At 38.0% G+C, this 22,893-nt stretch overlaps 2 pseudogenes; both read right to left on the reverse strand.

Annotated features, from left to right (window-relative positions):
* Nucleotides 1–395: 395 nt before the first annotated feature.
* Nucleotides 396–615, reverse strand: LOC140498242 (small nuclear ribonucleoprotein G pseudogene; annotated as a pseudogene).
* Nucleotides 616–8,072: 7,457 nt separating this feature from the next.
* LOC140498243 (cofilin-1 pseudogene) lies at nucleotides 8,073–8,571 on the reverse strand (annotated as a pseudogene).
* Nucleotides 8,572–22,893: the final 14,322 nt, after the last annotated feature.

Here is a 22,893-nt window from a genome sequence, read left to right on the forward strand (position 1 = left end):
ATATTAATAAATTGGAACTGAACTAGAAAAAAGTGATTAGGATGGTGAAGGGACTTGATGCCATGAAATTCTAGAAGCAGCTGAAATAATTGGGGACATTTAATCTTAAGAAGGGACATGTTGGGAGGACATGACCATTATAATACATGAAGGATTAGCAGGATAAAAGCTATTTTTCTTGACTCCAACAGGCATAACTAGGGCCAATGGGTGGAACCTACAGAGGTGGACTTGAGCCCAATAGAATTTTTTTCTTATCAAAAGTTTATTTTCAAAAAGTTAAACAAAGAATATACAATGAACAAATTTATCTATCAAAACAAAAAAAAAAAGAAGAGGCTCTTGGGAATGTAAAGGATAAGTGGAAATCCAGTGCATCAGTGGTGCTTCATTCCTTATACTTGTCCCAAGACTTCCAATGTAATGATACTGTTTCCTGGGATTACCACCATTCCAATATTGTTCTGTTGCCCACCTGGTGCCATTTCTACATGTACATCAATCAAAACATTCATAAATGGATCAAACCCCCACAATATTCCTTGGACTATTTGATTTCAATAATAGCTTCTCGTCCATAAATTTTTTTTAGCTCAGGCGGTGCACTTTGCTCATTTTGTTTCAGTTGCAGTCCTTCACCTCCTCCGTGTGCAATCCTCAGCTTCACTCACGCTCCCCTTGCTGCCAGTGATGTCACTTTATATCTTGCAATAGAATGAATTTTATAACAACTTGAACTCTTTAAAAATGGAATAGTGTGCCTTGGTAGGTTAGTGAATCCTCACTAGGTGTTACCCACAACAATGCCAACAAAAACGATGGCAACTCTGAAAGACTGTGAATTAGCTATTCATATTTTATGGCAATGATGGGAGAGGCGTTAGGGTGCATTGAAATGAGCATTGCAATGGAGTCATTGGGCATGGGTTCAAATCAAAACTCTGCTGCTTACCAATCTGGGAGGCCTTGAACAAATCACTTCCCCTATCTGGGATTTTGTTTCCTTAGTTATAGAATGAGAGTAAGAAGAAAGAAAAGATCTTTTAGAGTCTTTCCAACTTTAGACCTCATAAGTCTATCCCTTCACTCTAAAAACCGCTATTAGCTCCATATTAGACTATGAGATAGCATCAGGCCATGGCACCTTTACTTAGAGGGATGTCTGGTCCATTTCTCCCTGGCTTCTGTGGTTGTTCCAGTTGCCTTTACATACCAAAGAAGCACAAAGAGGGAATGACTGAGAGCTGCTGACTTCCCATTGTTACTGTTACTGTTTTTTCAAGAAGGAGAATAATGAAGCCTGCAAAAACTGAAAGGGTTTAAAAACATCTTCCCTTTGAGCCCCATCTCTCACAGATGGAGTTTGTCTCTGCGGCTATCATGTTACTGGCCCATCATTTAATAGGTTGTAATAACAATAATCACGGCAAACACGTCCCTCTGGGAGGCTCTCATTTTCAAGTCTAAAACCAGGCTGAAGGAACTGAATCTGTTCTTTATTATTCTACTTTATTCCAAATCCTCCCCTGTCTCCTCACATTTGCAAAGAGTAGTGATCTTGTGATTTAGGACGCCCGGGGCTGCTTGAAGAAAGAAATCTTCCTTTGGAAAAACTCTACCCAGGACAACATTTAACATTCTAAGCTGTCTGAAGATACAATGGATGATTCACCTCATGAGGTAGTGAGTTCCCCATCATGAGAGGTCATGGATAATAAGAATTAGAGATGGAAAACACCTTAGAGATCATCTAGTTCAATTTCCTTATTTTATAAGTTTTCAGGGAGACACTTAATGAGACCACTGCATGGGTTAGTAAGGGAGGGAGTGCTGCTTGGTGAGGATTCATGTATCTATCCAACAATAAGTTGGACAATAATAGCTAGCATTTATATAGCACTTCAAGGTTTGCAAAACACTTTACAAATGTCTCATTTGATCCTCACAACAACCCTCAGAGGTAAGTGTTGCTATCCCAATGTTAAAGGGGAAGAAATTGAGTTAATTGAATTGCCCAGTTTCATAGGTACTGTGTCCAAGGCAGGTGGGCCACCTAGCTGCCTAAGTAATGGATTAACTGATATATGTTCTAATTCTGCGATACTATGATTTTAATGCTCATGGATTTTTTTTGGGTACATCAGTTGAACAGATATTTGCTAAATGTATGAGGCTCTCCATGAAGTCCTACTCCACATGGCCTTATCATGCCATGGAGGTGATCCTGGTTTCTAATGCTAGTTGAGCACCAGATCTGGAGCATGTTCCAATATATGGGAAAGACTTCATGAATGTGAAGACTGTGTCTGTTTTTTGGGGATCAGCCTGCTCAGTACTGAGAAGCTGGCTACCAGGTGATGATCACTTTGGCCATGGAAACCTGGAAAACAAAGAAAATTATAAAATGCCTGCTAGCTCTGCCAGGTCTCTCTCTGTTTCTACAGTAACGAGCAGTGTCACAGAAAAAGGCATTGTGGGTGCCAAGGATCACTGTTTTTAGACTTTCCACAAACATAAAATTAGCTGTTTCTACTTTGTCAGATTTTTTATGTCCAATAAATGGATGAACTACTGGAGTAACTTAATTACATTGATCTCAATATTTTTATCTAAAGGAAGCCAAAAGCCAAAGGGACATTCAGCTGAATGGAAGGATGGCTCATAGACTCTCCTTGGAGAGGGGAGCAAAACACTTGGCAGAGTGAGTTTTATTGTCCATCCAACTGCAACAACATCGTTTTATGGGACATTTGGCTATCTCGAGTTGCAATGCTCATGCTAAGTACTTGCAAAAAAGGTCACCATGAAAATAATAGTGTATTCAACAATATCTCTTGCAGAGACTGAAGAGGTAGAGAAATTTTACGAAAAATTTGATGAGATCTTCCAAATGAAATAAAAATAACAACAACAGCTAGTGTAAAGGCTAAATAGCTCCTACTACATGCCAGGTGCATATCGCTTGATCTTCAGAGCAACTTTATAAAATATGTGCTATTATTATTCCAATTTTACAATTGAGGAAACTGAGACAGTCACACATCTCTTAAGTATCTGAAGTGAGATTTAAACTCCAGTCTTCCTGGCTACAGGCCAGGTTCTATCTACTATGCTACCTAACCCCACCAAAAAGATACTTTGATGCTTGGTGATTACAAGGTAAAGGTAGGAATAGATGAAGAAAGAGGAAAGTGTGCGGGAAAATATCAATGAGTAACAAATGAGAGGTGCCAGTGGCTTGTGAATTATGTAGAAATCTCATGCCTCTATATCATGGATCCTTTATTTGAGAGAAAAATTAGATGTTGGACTTATCAAACACCTCAAAGTGTCCCCAAAATAAAAGTGATCATATTTTAACAAATATAAAGTGACATTACTGATTGTGAAGTCATTTCTGAATCAGCTATGTAGGTAGAGTTAGAACTGGGAAAGGGATCTTAGAGATTGTCTTGACTAAATCTCTTGAGCCATTTTTAACTGTGAATAAATATGTGTTGTTCTCTTAGGCAAAGAAAATTTTGTTATCCAACGTGTTTCCCTTTTTGCCTTGGCTGTAAGGGAACTCAGACTCTTAACCTCAGTGCTCAGCATGTAGTAGGAGTTAATCAATGTTGACTGTGTGCCTGCCTGTGTGAGTTGAATAGATCACCTCTCAGGTGCCTGGTAATAACTTTTTCATTCTGATTCATTTAAATGATCTTCATTACATTTTTAATCCCCAGTTATTCTCTTATATGTTGCATTCACTCTTGTAAACTATTCCAAATCTTTTTGCAAAGAGTTGAGGGCACCTCTCAAATGCATACACACATAATAATAATAAATAACATTTAGCTAGTGTTTCAAAGTTTGCAAAAGATTATATACAGTCAGTTGAACTTCACTCCAACCCCAGCAAGTGTTCTTAACCTTTTATTGGGTCATGGACAATTCAGTAAGTCTGGTGAAGTCTATTAACTTCTCACATAATAATGTTTAAAATCCATTAAATAAAATACACACAATTATGAAGGAAACTAATTATATTGAAATAGAGTGATAAAAATATTAATAAAAAAGATTAAACCTAAGTTTAATTAATTAAGTTTAGAGTCTGTGCTTTTAAGGTATTATTATCCTAATTTTCTGTCTTAGGAAACTGAGACTCAGAAATGTTTAGTGATTTGAGTGTAGTCCGATAGCTGATGAGCATTGGAAGTTGATTCTGAACCCAGGTTTTCTAGACTCCCAAGTTTGGCACTCTCTCCCTCACCCTACCACATATTTAAAACCAGAGAGACCCCTTATTGCTTCAGCCAACATAGATCTCTGCCTGCTCTAGTTTGGCCAGAGTTTAGGGTGCTTGGAATAGAGTAGTGGGTGATAAGTCAAGTCAGAGCCACATTAGGGAGTGTCTTCAGTGGCAGGCTAAGTTAGTTTGAACTTTAATCTGAAGGCAGTGAGGGACCATTGAAAGTTTTTGAACTGGAGAATGCCATGATCAAAGCTGGGTGGTGTTAGGATTAGTTAATTTTTGTCAAGGCATGATCTGATTTTATCCGCTGAATATGTCATGGGGGAAAAATTCAAAACTTTGAGAATGGCCCACTAGATTTAATGAATGTTTGTAAAGCATCCTATTAACATATTAAATGTTGTTAATAAGACCATGGCATGAGGGAAGACTGGGGAGCCCAGCTGATTAAACTGTTCTCATCAATGGTTTTGATCATCAAACTAAGAAGAAACAGAAGAAGGTTGTAATTACCATCCTTAGGGGCCAACAAATCTGGTCTGGAAAATGACCAAACCTACTCCAGTTCTATAATTTAAATTGTTTCCAACACAGAACAGAATTCAAGGCTGGGATTTATAAAAAAAAAAAAAAAAAAAAAAAAAGAAGCAAAGATCTGAGAGAGCCTTGCAAAGCATTTAAGCCTTAAGTCTGGCTTCTCTAACCGTCCTGGCCTCTACTTCTGAGATACATCTCTGAATTATAGTTAGAGCTAGAAGGAGACTGAAAGACCTTGTGATCCAATCTTCTCTTGGTCATCTAAAGTTAGGTAGCTATTTAGTGACATAGGTGACCCAGATCTCTTATTCTTAGCCCAGAAGTCTTTAAGGAGAGAAATTATTCTAATTAGGTCAGGTAGGTGGCACAGTGAATGGAGTCAGGAAGGCCTGATTTCAAATCTGGCCTCAGATATTTACTAGCTGTGTGACCATGAGCAAGTCACTCAACCTCTCTTTGCTTCAGTTTCTTCATCTGTAAAATGGGGATAATAATAGTATTTGCCTGCCACGGTTGTAGTAAGGACTAAATCAGATAATAATTATGAAGTGCCTAGCACATAGTAAATACCAAATAAATGTAAGGTAGTGTGGCTGTTATTTTAATTTCTTAGAAAACATTTTACATCAAAATATGGTATTTTAACAGTGATGGATACTTGCTTAATTCTGTTCTCTGCTTCTGTCTAGCTATGTGACTTAGAACAAGTAATTTACCTTCTCTGAACCTAAGTCTCCTTGGAAAACTTAGATTGGACTAAGTCACTAAAGTGATGTCTATTGTTTCTTTCATCTCCAAAGTTCTATGGAATTAATTAGGCACGTATCTATGTAGCCTGAAAATAGACCGTGTACTACTTAATTTGGATATTTTACCTGTCTTAATGATTGATAATTATCAGAGTGTCTGGAAACTAGTTATTGAGTGAAACACATTGAGCTTTCAAGATGGTTAACGGCATAATTATTGATGTTCTATGTGCAAGCAAGGGGGTTAGTACCATTGGCAAGGCAGTGAGTGAAGAGGTAGCCGTGAGAGTTGTCTGCTGAGTTGGAAGACAGTATCACTCTTACAACTAAATGAGAAAGTTTTCCTGGAGGAGGTGAGACTTTAAGAGGTATTTGAGTGAAGGGAAGGAGTTAGAAAAGAGACTGTTCCAGCATGAAGTACCTTTGGGAGAAAAACTTTGAGTTATATGGATAGAGTGTTGAGTACAATCTGGCAAATGTTTAAGGTGAGGCAAGCAGGGAGTTGTAGGAGGCCATGTGGCAGAGTGCAAAGAGTGTTGATATTGGAGAAGAAAGACCTGAGTTTGAGCACTAGCTCTACCCGTCAAGGTGGGTGACCTTGGACAAATCATTTTTATAGTTCTGGGTCTCATTTTCCTCCTCTATAAAATGAAGGGGCTGGATGAGATTATGTCAAAAGTGATCTTTCTGCTTCAATGCCCTAGCATTCTGTGAAACTGGAGGAAATGTAATAAGGAAGGCAGTGGAGAGATCCCTGATGAAGGACGCTGAAGGAAAAAGGTAACAACCTTGTCCTTGACCTATATTGATGTATTAACAAGTTGTAAGTGTGTTCATCCTTCGCTGCCAAAGAAGACCGTGCCATCAGAGAAATGACATGACTTGCACTTGACTTTGTTTTGAGTGAGGGCTGTGCAGGTCACCAGCCTCACTTCTCCTCCAGAGTCATCTGAATCCAGTGACCAGATATTCATCAGAATGACTGAAGATGACCCAGGATGAGGCAATTGGGATTAAGTGGCTTGCCTAAGGTCACACACAGCTAGTGAGTGTCAAGTGTCTGAGGTGAGATCTGAACTCAGGTCCTCCTGACTCCAGCACTGGTGCTCTATCCACTGCACCATCTAGCTGCCCATTAACGAGTTAACATATTAAGGAAGGGAGTGATAGGGTGAGCATTGTGGAATGGGGAGAAACCTTTGCATTTGGGATTAATTGGAATATCCTTGCCTTCATTTTGACCAAAGAAGTATTGTATATGATTCAGTTCAACAGGCATTTATTAGACGGAGAGCTTTGTGAGAGACACCAAGAACTTTGAAATGAAAATGATAATGATGACAGCAGCATTGACACCATCACCACCACCAACAGAACAACCACAGCAGTCCTTCTCCAGATAGAGCTTTCATCCAGGACTAGCATTGTTCCTGGAACATAGTAAGGACTTAATAGATATTTATTGACTGGCTGGTAATCTGTTGGGGGAGGGATAGAGCACACATACACATAAGTAAATGCAAAATAATTTGTTGTAAGATGGTATGTAAGATGGGGAAAGCACCAATTCCTTGATGTGAGAACAAAGAAATTCTTCATATAGAATATAAGAGAAATTGTGGAAAATGTTCTCATCTTTTAAGATCTTTTGGGATCTTGACTTTGTCATCTGTTGTGTTAACCATCTTTATATCAATTACATATTTGTGAACTCGGCCATCTGTGCTTTTATTCAAATTGTCGACAAAAATATTAACTGGCACAGGCTCCAAGCCAGGAGCATTGGGGCGATGCAGTGGACACTGCCTGCCAGGCTGACAGAGAACCACAAATTACATCCTATTGTGTCTGGTTGAGCAATTGCAGAATCTATCTATTTAACTCACAGTCCATATGTCTCCCCCATCTCTCTTCTCACAAGAATAGTACAAGATTCTTTATTAAATACTTTGCTAAGTCTAGGTAAACAATACCTCTAACCTTCCCCTCATCTACCAGTTTCTTCAGCCTGTGAAAAAGGAAATCAGATTAGTCTGGAATGACCAGATTTTGATAAAAGGAAAGCTAGCTTTTAATTTTTTTTTTAGCAGTTCACCTTTCCTTTATTTATCTTTTTTTTTTAAATTGAACTTTCCTTTTACTGGCCACATAAGTAACTGAGGCAGAGGGGGAGGGGAGCCGGCTGTGTAGGGGAGGGGATCTCCACAACATTTCATTTATACACAAAACTAAACAACAAGCACAAAGCCACTACTACGGTTAGAAGTTGGCAGCACTGGGGAAGGGGGAAAGTGGGGGTGTCAGTTAAAAAAATACTGGTCTCCCCCTCATCTGGGGGGCCTTGGTCTGCTACAGCTCAGGAGGAATGAGAATATCAAAGGCGGTTTAGGAAGGCCAGAGTCATCAGGGTCAAGTGGGGGAGGTCAGGGGCCAGGGAGCGGTTTGGCAAATGGGTGAAGGGATTGCCCTGCGCCTGCTAGGATCCCCCCCAACCCCTTGGGTCTGGCAGGAAGGGGGCAGCCCCAGTAGGAGGGCCGGAGGTGGGAGACTCACAAGGGCTTCCCCTCCAGGGAAATCATGGCACTGCCCCCCAATTTCTCAGCCGGGGTACAGAGGTCCTTCACTTCCTCATAACAGCTGGCTTGTAATTCGTGTTTGATGCCTGTCTTTCTTCTTGATGGCTTCCTTGGAGCTCACACAGATCATTTTGCTCTTGAGGGGGGCACGCTCAGGGGCCCAGAAGAGGAACACCAGGTGCTCCTTCTTGCTCTCCTTGGTCTCCTAGGTAGCACCGTAAGAGGGCACAGCGGCAGTCCTTGTCTGGTAGCATCTTGACAAAGGTGGTGTAGTGCTCATCCACAGTCTGCCCCACCTCACCCACCAGGAGCTCCTTGCCTCCTCCAGCACAATGTTCTTCCTAACCTTGCTCAGGCAGAACAACAAAGCCTTCTTGCGTTTCTTCACCTCCTCAGGTGTGGAGGACTAGCGAAATTTCATGTTGTTGAACACCTCGATCATCCAATGCGAGACAGCCACCCCAGAGGCCATGGTTCTGGAAAGGAGCAAGCCAGCAAGGGAAGGAGGGTGAGGGAGGAAACGAGGGCCACTGGAGAGGAGGGTGTTGCTCCTTCTCAGCCACTGCCAGGAGCCGACTGCGATGCTAGCTTTTTAAAATAACTCTTTCTTTTCCTAAACTTTCACTATCTCTTTTATGCTTTGTTCTAGGGACCCAGATTGTGCAGTACATAGAATGCTGGCCCTGGAGTCATTTGACTTCTACTGTCCTCAGTTTCTATATATATAAAATGGGGATAATAATAGAACCTACTTTCCATGGTTGTAGTGAGAATCAAACGAGATCATTGTAAGTGCTTAGCACACAGGAAACACTATATAAATTTTAGCTATTACTATTATCGTCATCATTATTATAGCACTTAGCCCAGTCAGTGCTTGTAAGTAAATAGTAAAGGCCATAACAATGCTAGCTATTATTATCAGCCTCTGTCTCAATTTCCTTATGTGTGAAAATGGGGATAATAATTGTACCTACATCTCCGAGTTGATCTGGGGATCACATGAAATAATATCTGTAAAGTATGTGTAAATCTTAAAACATTATATAAACAGTATCATCATCATCCTCATCATCACCACTACCACCACCACCATCATCATTATCACCGCCATTATCAGGATTAGCATCCTCCTTCAGCTCTTCTCCATTCTTCCCTTAGTCCTGCTAGCATGAACAGTTGGGTCTCCAGAGTGTGGTAACTGGCTTTTTTTTCCCTCAGGGCCCTTGGGGTAATATTATTTTTCACCAGCTAAATTGATGCGCTCTCCATTGGTTATCAATTAGCTAAGGTTAATTGGTCCTCAGAAGGGAGGTATTGGGAGAGGATTCTGGGAAGATGGTGGAGTAGGTCAGAAAATTCTAAACTCTCAAGACTTTTCCCCACAAAAGAGAGAAAATAGTATCTTAGGGCAAATAAAGGGTGAGTAAAAATAAACAAAGGGGTACAACACGGGACAATTTGAGAAGATCAGAAGGAAAAATCTCAGGACAAGGTTTGGTCCCACTAAAGAGTAAATACCTACAGCCCACAGTCTGCTTTAACAACAAGCTTCAAGTCCTGGGGTTAGTTGGTTTGAGACGCTGCCTTGGCCCCAGTCACAGGAACTTTCACCCCCGGGGATAGTGAGGGGAGTTGGGCGTCTGAGTATGGGAAGATAAAGGGAACTTCTGGAGATAAGGAACACCAGACCCAGAGTGCTGCAAATAGCAGCAGTGATGAGAAGGAACCAGTACCCAGCTGGTGAGTATAGAAGCAGTGGGGTAGAAAGTCTCTGGCTGTGGGCACTTAAGGGTGTTGGAGGTTTGGCTTTGGTTCTCGGCTAGAGGGGAGAACTGAAGATCTGGGGTAAGAGGCACTATCCCTAATACCCCAGGGTGAGAGGTGATTACAAAAATTAAGCTATTACCACAAAAAATGCATAGGCAAAGGAGAAAGAATCTAACCATAGAAAGCTATTATGGTAATAGAGAAGACTGGGGCTCATCTTCAGAGGATGATATTGAATTAAAGACATCCCAAAGAGTAACATCAAATGGTCAACTGCCCAAAAAGAATTCATAGGTCTTAAAAAAGACTTTAACCATCAAATGATAGAGATGGAGGAAAAACTTAAAAAAAAATAATCCAAGAAAAACAAGATCGTGAAAGGAAAGTCAACTAATTAGAAAAGAAGATCTAGAATTTTAAGGAAGAAAATGGCACCTTGAAAATTAGAACTGGGCATGGTGAAGCCAGCAAAATTATAAGAGATCTAGAAATAATTTAACAAAATATGAATAATGAAAACATAGGAAAGTGAAACATGAGAAAAACAACAGATTTGGAGAATAGATCAAGTAGAGAAAAAATAAAAAATAATCAGACTAACTAAAAGTTATGATAAAAAAACTTGATATAATAATACAAGAAATAATGAAAGCAAATTTCTGAAATATTAGAACAAGGGGGAAAGTAGAAATAGAAAAAAATCCATCGATCACCACTTCAAAGAGATCCTATGAGGAAAACTCACAGGAATGTTACAGTCAAATCTCAAAATTCAACAAATTCAAAGAACAGACAATCTAGAGTTACTGTCAACATCAGCTGTGGGGACTATCAGATATGGTAGTGGTGTCTCCAGGTAAGCAACAGCTAAAGACAACAGGAGCTGAGAGATACACCAAGTAGACAACCAAGGAGAGTCAGCATCAAGACTCTACAAAGATGGACCCACAGAGCTCGGCAGATATGTAAGGGAAACTTCATAAAGGTTCCGTAAATGGGGAAAAAAAGGGCTCAAGTGTAGAGGGCTCCTGCAGCCGAAGAGGAAACTCACAGCTTCCAGTTACTGGAAGTCCCTTTTTTTCCTTGTTTATGTCTAAATCCAGTAGTGCATATGATTCTTTTAACTAATCACAAAGTATTTCCCATGTAGTGTCATCTACTTAAGCCCAAGTATTCTCCTCCTCCTAACTGATTTGATTTTTGTTTAGACCTAACATACCTTTGCTTGATTGGTTGATTCAATTGAGGATTCTGTTTTTTTTCTTTTGAGGTAGACTCTCACATTTATGCTTATATATTGACATATGTTGTTTCCTTTGATAGAATGTAGACTCATTGGGAAGGACAGCTAGGTGGTGCAGTGCATACAGTGCTGGGCCTGGGGTCAGGAAGACATGAGTTCAACTCTAGCCTCAGATATTTACTAGGAGTATGTTCCTGGGTAAGTCACTTAACCATGTCTGCCTCAGTTTCCTCAACTGTAAAATGAGCTGGAGAAAGAAATGGCAAGCCACTCCAGTATCTTTGCCAAGTAAATCCCAAATGAGGTCATGAAGAGTTAGATACAACCAAACATAAAAAACACCTTGAGGGCAGGACCTATTTGATTTTTGTTTTTATATTCTCAGGATATATCACTTCTTGAAACATAGTAGGGATATAATAAATGCTGCTTGATTTATTAATTGAACCAAGTCCAGGGGGCAAGTAGTTGAGCAAGAGGAGCCAAGACATGAGAATAAACTAAAATGGGCACCTTAGCTATACTGCAAAGAATGCTGAGCTGAGATTTTCTGAGACAGCAAGAGAAGTCAACTCCATTTGTTGGATGGGACTTCTGGAGGAAATTTGGTTACGAATGGGAAAACCCTAAGGTGGACACTTTTCTTCCTTCCTGTGGGAGAGGCTAGGTCTAGGAACCAAGCTACAGGTGTTTTAGTGGCTACCTGGTCTGGGAAGATTTGCATGCTGGGTGAAAGAAATTCATGCTCTGTGTTTGAAGGTATTTATTTTATTTTTCTAATATTATGATTAAACAACTATATATGTTTATACATTTATAAATGACCTCAGCTGAAACTCAGCAGGGATGGGAGTGAAGGGTGGTGTTTCCTAGTGGGAAGGATAATGTGAATTAAGCATCTAACTGGTAATCCACACTGATTCCTTAGATGCCAAGACAAATTTGAACCCCCACCCACAAGAGTGAGTCATAGTAGCTTTCTTAGAGCCAGGGAAATGTTTCTCAGTACTTCAGTACACCCTAGGGTATTGGAAGATGGGTACGAAGACTGATGAGCACATACTCTCGTCTTGCTACTGAATGGGATCGGAAACTGTCAACAGTGTCCACTGATGTCATAAACTTCTTCCAATATTTTGTCATTATTAAGAATGCCAACCAGAAAACCAAGAGACTCCTACACTGCACCTTGGTGAGTAATGGAGGAGGGCAGTAACAAAGGAAAAGGAATCTCATTTGTTTGCAAAGCAAAGGAAGGATGGAATTTAATAACTGAGAAAGGCAATGACTTGCCAGGAAGATGTGATTAAAGTTTTAAGATGCACAGGGTAATGTGTGAATGAACACAGGCTTACAAAATGCCAAATTCTCTGGGATTTTAACTGTCTATAAGGAAACAATTTTTAAACACATGGAGAGAGTTCTTTTTTGACTAAAGGTTAAGTGAACCCTAGTCAGTAGAGAGCAGGTTTCAGATGAGGGAGGGATCTTGGCATTCAACAAAAAGGATTGTTTCAAAGGGACCTCATCGCATATTATGGGGCTTGTTCATAGTGAAGAAAGCCTAACAGCACGGGCTTGACCTTGTGGCATTGCTCTCTAATTATATCTGTTTTTGGAGATGGAATTGAAGGAGAAGGAGAAATCAGCCCACACATGATTACCATCCATAAGGTTCTCTTGTAAACACAAGAATTCCCATTCTAAATAATTTCAATTTTTGCCACTTAATGAGATAATTTTTTCTCTAATTTTTCCGCTTTCTTTTCCTCTAAGGCTAATGCTATAAAAATGATTGACTTTCCATATGTTCTCAGTGAGTATCACTCTCTCTTACACCTTTGGTTTCATAGGATCTTGGCATTTTGGTATCTGAAATGTTAACATGGTTGTTTTCCTTTCTTTTAAAAACAACAACCAAGGTAGGGGATGAATGTTGCATTTTTCTATTACAGTGATTAACTGGTTCATGGAAGAGAGCATGAGGAATAATATTGCGAATCTTTTGGAGCTAAAGTTTGGGGCTGGACAGGAAACATTTTTCTCTACAATGACATGGAGTTAATAAAGATCTCCTGGACATCAGGAACAAAGTCTAGGAAGAGAAGGGAGCCATAGAGGAGTAAGTTCTCTAAAGGCACATTGCCAAGGATGTCAAGCCTAATTAGAGGCAGTGAAGTATAGTACAGAGGACAGAATTTGGAGTGAGAGAACTGTGAGTTCAAATCCCACATGTATTATTCACAACCTGTATGACCCGGGGCAAGTGGCTTTTACTTGGGCCCAAACTTCCTTATTGATAAAGTGAAGAAGATGGGCTAAATGATCTCTGGTAATGGCATGTTCACCTGTGCAAAAAGTCTCTTACATACTCTATCATTTTTGATTTACACACCTCTCTGTGCGGTAGGCATTCCAGACATTATTATACCCATTTTGCAGATGATGATACAGACAGAGGGGTAGCATGATTAACAGCTAGAAAGTATCAGAAGCAGGTTACAGGTGCAGATCTATTCTGACTCCAAGTCCAATGCTTTTACAAGATCTCCATAGAACTATGATTCTATGAACTTTAGGTTCAGAATTTGAGCAGTGCTACAGCCTATTGGCAAACTTCTGTTGCTTGAAATAACTCTTCCCTTCTGGAATCTTACACAGAATTTAATTTATTCATGTTCTGTGCACTTCTTTTCAATTTGATCCTGTGAGTTTTTGTGTTTGCATGCCTCATCCCCCATCTACCTGTTCCCTTTGAACCTAAAACTATCAACTGATAACCTTCTTGAGGGTAGAGTCTGTGTCTTATTCATTTATGTATCTCTCACAGTACTTAGTACAGGACCATTCTCATAAAAGGTGCTCTGTAAGTCTTTGCTGAATTTAATTAAAATGGGGGGGGGGGAAGCATAGCTCATTATTGAGGATTCATTCACTTGGGAATCATTTAGAGATTTATATGAACCTAATTTTGTTCAGTTTTGGAAAAAGCTTGTTTAGTAATTGATCTTATTGTTATATCATTTGGCTTAGTAAGCAGAATTGTTGGCCTTGTAATTCAATTTGGTTCAGTTAACTTAATTTCATTTATTAAATGTCAAATATGTTTAATGTTTATGCTAGGCATGGAGAATATAAAATTAAAATTAAATAGGCCCTGCCCACTAGAAGCGTATGGTTTTGTTCAGTAAACACAAATGTAACTCTCAAGATTTTTTTTGAGATGAAATGTGGCTAGGTCCTTTTGTGTTTTGCCCACACTAAGTTCTTGAATAAAAGTTTGCTGAGTTGCATGGAGTTGAATTGTGTCAGGAAGATTCTCTTTTCTTTTGTACCACAATAATATTGGAAGAGATGTCCAAGAATCCCTAAAACAAAGGCTGAATTTCAGGGATGCTATATAGACATCATGGATCATAACATCCTTTGAAGAATTATAGTTGAAGGCAACGGGAGAGGTGTGTGGTAGGCATAAGCAGGCTGCAAGACAATAAAAAAATTGCATCACAGATGTATAATTGTGGGGGAAAATGTGTTAGTCATGTAGCAAGAATGAAGGATAAGTGACGAGTCATTTGTGTGCTCAAATAATAGCCATGCTACATCAAGGGTTCCACAGAAAGACTCCAAGTACACTGAGGTGGACTCCCTAAGTAGGGTTGACTGGAGAGTGTAGATCTGCTTGAGATCTTAACTGTTAAAAGTGCAGCTCCACACTGATGAGCTCAGATCTACAGAAGTCATTAGAAGGAAGTTCTTGGGCTGCTATTATTGGCTCAGATTTGACTTCTAGGATGAGAGTCATTTGTTATTGTTGTGGTTTTTCCCCCCTGATATTGTCCATATGTCCTAACTGGTTTGTGGATTTAGACACAGTCTGAATAAGAGAAACTATCCATGTGCCTCCCCATACCATCTTTTGCTCTGTGTTCTGTCCCGTTTCCTGACCATTAAGTATGTGGTAAGAAATGTATGAAAAGAAACAAGAAATGTAAACAAATCTACACACTGGGGGCAGAATGAGTGAGGAGAGCCAGTCATCTAGGCAATGTTCCATACTGAATGCAAAGCCCATAAACCTCAGAGTCATGGAGGGATCCATATCTCTTAAGTGTTGACAGACAGGACACCACTCTTAATCTCTCTATGGAATACATTTCACTTTTCTTGGGGAGCTGGGGGGTGGTGGTAAAGAGCAGAGTACAGCATGTTCTGTCTGTATGCTGAATGTGTAACCTTCTGTGGAGTTGAATACAATAGGGCTTGGCTTTGGAGTACCCTCTGAAGCATCCTTAAGGAGTCTGAAATGGCAAATTGTGTACCAAAAGTTAAATGGATTGGCCAATGGGGCACCTAATTACCCACCAAGTACAACCTGGTCCATTGGAGCCCTAGAACTTTCTGGGAGACAGAATGTTATTTAAAACACAGTGTTCTTGCTTATTCCTCTTGAGCTATGCAGCCTCTACTTAGACCTATAATGGGAATGGACAGAAAGGATGAAAACTGAACGTTCATTGGAAGGGTGTAGTGAAAGGGACACTGGGATAAATTATAGGAAATGTGGTAATGGAAATGATGTTTCCATGGCACTCGCCAAGCATCCTTATCAAATAAGTGTTTGTGTCTTTGGTAATCCAGGATGAAAATAATTTATTCTTAAAATTTCCCTACGCCCCATCATTAAAAGATAAAAATGTGCTTTTCGTTTTTCCTCATTTTCATTTCTCTCCCCCTACTAAACCAATCACTGCTCGTAACAAAGAATTAGAAAAGAAAATAATTTTCAAGGTACCATCAGACAGTAAATATAACATTCTATTCTTCTAGTTCTTTGTCCACTTGTTTATGGAGAGAAGGGAGAGTCCTGTTTTATCATTTTTTTTTTTGAAGAACAAGCCAGGTAATTGTAACTTTGGCTGTTTTTAGTATCATTTTCTATGTTGTTTATTGCTTTTCCACCTTATATTTCTCTCACTTTGTATTAGTTCACACACATTTTTTCCCTTGTTTATTTGGATTTCTCATATTCATGTTCTTTAGTTTGGGGAAAAAAACTTGTTTAGCATTTGGTCTTATCTTTGGCTAAGTAGGAAGAATAATTGACCTTGTAATTCAGTTCATTTCATTCAGTTCAGTTCATTCATTAAATGTTAACTACATGCAAGGTACTATGCTGAGAGGATACAAAAATTTAAATTAAACAATTCCTGTCCTTTACAAGCTGGCACTCAATTTTAGTAAACACAAATGTAACGCTCGAGATGTTTGGAGACAAAGTAAGGTTAGGTCCTCTTAGGCTTTATTTCTTATAGCACGACAGTATTCCACTGAACTTATATGCAACAATTTATTCAGCCATTTCTCAACTGATGGCTAAGTACTTTGCTTCTCTTTTTTGGTTTTGTCCTGTTTTCCTGCCACAAAAAAATTTGTTATAAATATTTCACTATATGCTGGTCTTTCTTTCTTTTGTGATTAAATTCCTTGAGCTACATGCTCAGGACTGGGATTCCTTCATTAAAGGGAGTGTACAGTTGAGCGGCTTTCAGCTAATTATAAAATGTCTCGTAGAATGGTTGTGTAGACAGGCAGATAAAGAAATAGAACATTTATTGATTGTTGCTTGTCCAGAACTATGCTAAATGCTAGTAAGCAAAGCAATGTCTGCCTTCAAGGACTTTATATCTTCATGAGAAAAGGCATAGAGAGGTGCTAGAAAGAAGGAGAGAGAGGTGGAAGAGTTGAGGTGGCATGGAAGTCTGAGCCTTAGCAAGAAAAGGCAAAAGCTTACCTATTAGAGCCAAAGGACCAATTTTCAGTGTCCCCAACAATGTCTTAGGGTGCCTGTCCTCCCGTAGCCTTGCCAACATTGATTCTTTCTGTCCTTTAGTTGTGTATAGTGCAAACATTCTTCTGACAATTAAGAGGAAATGGGAAGAGACCTTTTTGTGATCTAAATGTACAATAAAACAGGAATAAAACTAATAGCCAGGTGGCCCTGTGAGCAACCAGATGGGCTGCCTTTCCTGAAGAGCTGTTTAGGGGCTTACTTCAATGTTTGCACAAGATTTTTTTGGGGAGTGGGTAGGCAATGTGCACTCTGTTCTCATGGTTTAGATAGTATTTTATAGAATTTGTAGAAAAGAAATAAGTGGTTACAGAATAGCAAAAAAGATGGATGAATGCTAGCATATTGGTTTCCTAAAAAATAAATTGTTTTGATTTTACCATTCATATAGGAAAATGTGTGTTTACATGGACATTATGGTTACAGCCTGGAGGAGCTGCCAAGCCACTTGGCTAGTTGGATAATGTGCATAGATGGGGCTTCCCAGACACGTTTTCTTAGCACAGAGGGCAAACCAAACATTGACTCTGTGGCTGGTTGATTTGCACTAAATGAATGAGAAAAGGGAATGGTTGTAGATTGTTTTATTGCTAAGTTAATAGAAATCTTTTTCTTTTTCTCCTTAATTGAATTCTCTTGGCTGCTTTCCCAGCTCAAACTGTTGTAAGAGGATCCTTGAGCCAGAGATCCCAGGCTCTGTGGTCTTATCTCTGGGACATTCTCACCCTGTCCAACTTAAGGTATTTAGAGAACCATAAAATGTGGTTTTCAGGTATCTGAATATTTTTTGTAGAGTAGAATACAGGAGCAAGTACTACAGTTTGAATTGATGCCCCTCAAAGTCATAGGTTAAAAGCCAAGTAATAAAATTATAACTATAGAGAAGAAAGTACCTTAGAGGTCATCTAGTCCAACACTTTCATTTTACAAATGAAGAAACTTGAGCATTGGAAGTGAACAAGCTGGGATCCAAACCTAGGTTCTCTGTCACCAAACCTAGTACCGTCGAAATTCCTAGAAAATGGGGATTGATAGACAAGGGGAAAAAAAGAAGTCCCAGGATTCGGCAGGCTTTCTTTCTGAAACCTGTGGGGACCCGGAGGAGGTAAAGGGACAAAAAGGGGACGACTCATCTCAGGGAGATGGGGAGAAAACTCTTAATAAGGAAAAATCAGGTCAGACAACCTTGTTCCGTGACCTAAGAGAATGATTGTTCTCCCTGAAAAGATATCTGGGTCTCTCTTCTTTCCAAAGGAGCTTTTGTTTTGGTTTAGTTACACCTAGTGTACTGATTTCTTGAAACTGAAAAGCTTTTGCATTAATAAAATGAATGGAACCAGGATTAAAATGGGAATTTTGCGCAGGGTTAAAATATTTGTATCAAACATCTCCGATATGGGTCTAATATCTCAAATCTTTAGACAACTGGCAAAATACCAAAAGTCATTTTCCAAAAGATGAATGGTCAAAATATAGTTTTACACCATTCTCAAAAGAACTACCAACTATTGACAGTCATATTTAAAATTGCTTCAAATTATTAACTGGAAAATGTAAATAGAAATGACTTTCTCCTTACATTCAGCAATTGTGATGGGTGGCAAAATTGGAAATAGTATTGGAGAGAGGGCACACAAAAGCAATGTTGTTGGAGCTTTGAATTATGTTGCATAGAAATGCTGATGATTCATGTGGATTTATTTTATATCCTCTAAGTTTTCTGAAGTTAACTGTTTCAGTTAAATTTTAGTTGCCTCTTTAGTGTTATTTAAGCATAACATCACATCATCTGCAAAAGGTGATCATTTTGTTGAGAGCCAGTATTTCTAGTACTATTTGTAGTGGGTATAGCAGTGATGTCAGTGGACATCCTTGGTTGACCCCTGAATTTTTTCAAAGCAAATGTTATCCATACATGATTCCCTCATCTTATACTTATGAAGGATTTGTCTTTGCTGAATTTCATCTCTCTGGATTTAGCCCAGTGCTCTAGCCAGTCAGATCCTTTTATATCCTTCTGTCATCCATTGTATTAACTATCTCTTCTACTTTGATGAACACACCATATCTGTCTTTATACAAGTCATTGATAAACACACTGACCAGTACAGGGCTATGCACATTTCTTTGGGATGCTCCACTGGGAACCTCTTGCTTATACAGCATTAAACCATTAATGTCTACTCTTTAAGTCTAGTCATACAAGTAGTTCTCAGTCCATTTGATTGTATTACTATGTAAACCCTCAGTGGAACAGTGGATAGAGCAGAGGGTTTAGAATTTAGGAGAGACTTGAGTTCAAATCTGGTCTCAGACACTAGATATGTTACTAGAATTTTTCTATGTAATACCAATAAAACTCGGCAACAAGAGACACAGAGGCATTTAATTTAAAATGGCTGGATAATGTATAAAATACTTAAGATTTTACTTTTCAAGATATACATAAGAATTATAGAAATTCAGCTACAAACAACTATTTACAAAGACATAGGCCTAAAAAATAAATAGAAATGTGTCATAAATGAATTTGAAATATAAAGGATAGTGTGATAACCGTACTTAAATTCATTTACTCATTCGATGCCACACCAATAAAACTACCAAAGGATCACATATAGAATTAGAAAAAGTAATAATGAAATACTTATGGAGGAAAAAATGATTAAGGATCTCAAGCAGAATAATGAAAAGAAATGGGAATGGAGAGGGTCTAATAGTGGCAGATCTCAAACTATACTACTGAGCAGTAATTATCAAAACTATTTCATTAAAAAGGAGAGATCTATCAGTGGAAAAGATTAAGCACAAAACAAAAAAAAGAAAATGTGTCTAGTACCCAAATATTTGATAAACACAAAGTCCTTAACTACTGGAATAAAGACTCATACTTTGTCAAAAATTGATGGGAAAATTGGACAACAATATGGAAGAAATTCTATTTAGATCAATACCTCATACCTTATACCATAATAAACTACAAATGGGTATGTGACCTAGATATAAAAGGTTATATCATAAACAAATAGAGAAGTTTTGAGAAAAAAATTAGCCGTCATTTCTAGGGATAGGAGAAAAGTTCACAAACAAAAACAGGATAGGATCTCAGAGGATAAAATGGATAATTTTGACTTCATAAAACTAAAACATTTTTGAAAACATTCTGTGAAACTAAGATTAAAAGGGAAACAACTTGGAAAAAAACTTTATAGCATTTCTCTCTGGTAAAAGTCCCATTTCCAAGATATACAAAGAACTGATTCAAATTTATAAGATTATGAGTCCTTTCTCAAATGATAAATATAGCCTAAAGATATGAATAGGTAGTTCTCAATGGAAGAAATTCAGGCTATAACCATATTGAAAAAGTTCCAAATTACTGTTAATTAGACAAATGCAAATTAGAATTAAAGCAACTCCAAGATTCTACCTCAAAAACATCAGAATGACACAGAAAACAAAAAGGAAACTGATAGTTGTTGGAAGGACTGTGGGAAAACAAGTGCACTGTGGGTGGACCTTTGAATAGGTTATAACCATTGGGGAAAGCAATTTGGAATTATATACAAAAATTTCTAATTATTGTGTACCTTTAGACCTAGCTATACCACTTCAAGGTCTATACCAAAAGATGTCAAAGAAAGAAGAAACAACCCTCTATGTTAAATACTTATTAATGATTTTTTTGTGATGTTGAAAAACTGGAAACTAAAGGGAAAGTCATCACTGAGGAATGACTGATTAAGTTGTAGCATATAAATGTGGAGGGATACTTTGTGCTGTTAACAAATGAAGAAATCAGTGATTTCAGAGAGATTTGGAAGATCATATGAACTAATGCAGAGTAAAGTGAGTAGAATCAGAAGGACAATTTATACCATGACATCAATATCATAAAAATGAATAATTTTAGGGAATTTTATAAACTGCTAAAGACTGACATGAGAAGAACCAGGAGAATAATTTATCTAATAACAATTACACTATGAAACCAAGCAAGTTTGAAAGCTATAGGAATTGTGATTAATAAAATGACCATTTCAGATTCCAGAGGACCCATGATAAAACATGCTATTACAGGCAATTGATTTAGAGTATGGAATTTTTAAATGTATATATAGCATATATCTATATCTACACATCCAAATAACCATATGAATACATGTATATATGAGCATGCATGTGTATATGTATACTGCCATTGAGAAAATTTGTTTTGCTTGATAATGCATATTTTTTACAAGGAATTTGTTTTACTTTTTTTTAATGGGGTGGGAGGGAAAGAAAATGAATTTCTGTTAATTTTTAAAAATACAGAGATTGGAGGATCTACAGATGTGGAATGTTGCATATACATTTGGATGAGGTCACTGTATTATTAGCTTTATTTAACTGTTTTACTTTGTTATAGGAGACCTCTTTTTTTCCTTTTTCTATTACTGGAACTTAAATAAACAAAAAGAAAAGAAAAATATTATCAACTTAAATAATAAGAAAAGAAAAAAGCAAGTCATGTGCTAAGTCTATATAATAAGTACTATGAGTTGTGTTGAGCACTGTTGTCTTTTCTTAACTTCTTTGTCAGTTTTGTTTTGTTTTCTGCTGCGCACTTTTTACTTTGTTCTTTCCCCCTCCTTCAACCCCTCTCCCTCTGTCAGAAGGCTACAATTAAGTGCAGATATATTTCTATATAAATATATGGATGCACATATACTTATATATACACGTACATAGATATATATATATATATATACATACATATATAGACATATTTTCTCTCACCAATTCTACTTCTGATCTTTGTTTTTGTTTGTACCTATCTCTGATTTCTTATCCCCCCAAACTCTACTTCTACCCTCTACCTTGCCCTCCTCTTACATAATCTTCTATACCCCCTTTAATCTATTTCTTCACCTTTCCCTCTAAAGATCCCTCCACTACACTCCCAAGGATCCTTTCTTGTCATCCCATTCCCATAAATGTAAACACTCTTCTACTATACCCCCACTTTGACCTACTCCCTCACTCTCCCTTCTAGAGATCCCTGCCTTATTCTCTCCCCCCCATCCCCTTAATGTTTTATTTCTTTCTGAATTTAAAAGACTTTTGTACTCTTCAAGATATGTGTATTGTTCCCTCTTGAACCCATTCCTGAAGAAAGTAGGTTTCCAGAACTAACAGTCCTTTCCCCCCACGTAATTGCTTTGTGTAAGTTCTTCGTCTCATACCTCATTTGTAGAAAATAATTACTCATTTTAGTTGCTTCTAAAAGGTTTTACTTTTGCAAGTCATATTATAATCAGGTCTACTCCAACCTTTCTTACAAACTACCCAATCACTAGTAACAATTTTAGACATACATTTTACAAACATAAAAGGTAAACATACTGTCCTTATTGATTCCCTTGTAATTAATTACTCGTTAGTATGTACCTTATATTTCTCTTGACTTTTATATGTCAAATCTTCTATTAAGTTCAGTTTTTTTAACAAAGTCCTGAAAGTCTGACAGTTCATTAAATATCCATTTTTTTTCATTCAGGATTATGCTTAACTTTACTGGGTATGATATTTTTGGCTGAAATTCCAGTACCTTTACTCTTCTATATATAGTGTTCCAAGAGGTAGAGTCTTGTGGTGTCACCACTGCTAGGCCTTGTATGATTCTAATTGTGGCACCACCATATTTAAATTGTTTTTTTCTCGTTGTTTATTTTATTCTTGTACTGGGGGTTTCAGAGTTTGACTATAATATTTCTCTGGGTTTTCCTCACAGAATCTTTTACAGATGGTGACTGATGCGTTTTTTGTATTTCTATTTCCACCTTCCCCTCTTGTTCTAATGCTTCAGGACAATTTTCTTTAATATTTCTTGTATCAAGATTTTTTTTTATCACAACTTTCAGGTAGTTCGATTCTTCTTGTTTTCT

The sequence above is a fragment of the Notamacropus eugenii genome, chromosome 4 (assembly GCF_028372415.1).
Source record: "Notamacropus eugenii isolate mMacEug1 chromosome 4, mMacEug1.pri_v2, whole genome shotgun sequence".
NCBI classification, from domain to species: Eukaryota; Metazoa; Chordata; class Mammalia; order Diprotodontia; family Macropodidae; genus Notamacropus; species Notamacropus eugenii.